Consider the following 1,440-nt stretch of genomic DNA (forward strand, 5'->3'; position numbering starts at 1 on the left):
TTTGTTATTTTTGTGCAAATAGGCATTTTTTTTTTTTAATACACATACCCACCCATTGCTGAAAATGGGTATACCCATTACCCAAAATTAAAACTCAATACATATTTTACCCATGGGTATTGGATAAGTACTTATCCCTTGAATGATTGGAGTTATCCCTTGAATGATTGGTCCTCTGTATGATAATGTCAACTCTATATTTGATTGCAAATAATATGAAGAGAAGAAGCAAGAATCAAGTGAATAATCATTACATCTGAAACTGCAAATTCTCACTGAAATGTGGCAGAAAATCTGTGGGGCTAGAAACGGCATGCTCGCCTCAGGGACCTTGTATTTATATTGTTCAGTATAACTGTAACTCTAAACTTATCCCATGTTTCATTCATTGGTAGCCAAGCCGTTTAGACTTCCTATCATATTGGGATACTTGACACCTTTAAGGCCACTGTCCCAATCAGCTTCACGAATATATCAAATCTGCAACAAGACAACATGTGTAGTTTAGTCAAAGAAACAATGATTAATTTCAGTTTATCTCCATCAACTTTAGGTCGATTGTCATGTTAGTCTATTTTCTTTCAATTTCATCAAAAACATCCCTCAACTTCTAATTTTCATCAGCTGTGTCTAAACATCTGTTTTTCATCCAATCCCCTTGTCATGTAATGACTTACATTAAGAAGAAAACCAAATTTGAAGTCGCTGGGCCCACAGAAAAAGGGTAAAATAGACAAGTTACATTCAATCCCACCCAAATCACTAAGGTTAGGGGGTTGTGATGGGAACAGAGGTGTATCGATATAGGGGAAAAATGGTCAGAAATGTTATTTTTTCGGAATTTGACTTTCTTCTTGATGCACATCATCACTTGACGGGGGAATTGGATGGAGAACGGAGGTTTGGGCACAGTTGATGAAAATTGAGAGTCGATGGGTGTTTTTGATGAAATTGAAAGAAGAATGACTAACATGATGATCGACCTAAAGTTGATAGGGTAAACTGAAATTAGTTCAAGAAACAATATAACAAACTGAAAGTATTGAAATGGATTAAAAACCAGATGAAGCACAGATAAGAACAATTAGCAACTTGGTGCAAAACCTCAATGAGGGAAAAAGCACCAAGCAAGATTATTCTATTAACCTTCAGAAACTTTACAAGAAGTAATTCTCACACAATTACAAATTCTTGTATCTGTTTTAGCTCTCATTTTTCACACAAGTGATTCATGTAACTCTACAAAGAGAAACTGAACAAACACACTGAGATTTACAACACACTCAGCATCCTTTTACACAGAACTAGATTTCAGGGCATAAACCTAAGACTTAAACACTCTTAGTTTACTATCAGCTGATTCTTCCACAATCAGTGATCCTTGGTTCTTTGACACAACCAGTCGACTAAGTCCTGTAATGTAGTCTGCCTTTTCTTCTC

Source organism: Fragaria vesca, linkage group LG4 (genome assembly GCF_000184155.1).
Source record: "Fragaria vesca subsp. vesca linkage group LG4, FraVesHawaii_1.0, whole genome shotgun sequence".
Lineage (NCBI taxonomy): Eukaryota > Viridiplantae > Streptophyta > Magnoliopsida > Rosales > Rosaceae > Fragaria > Fragaria vesca.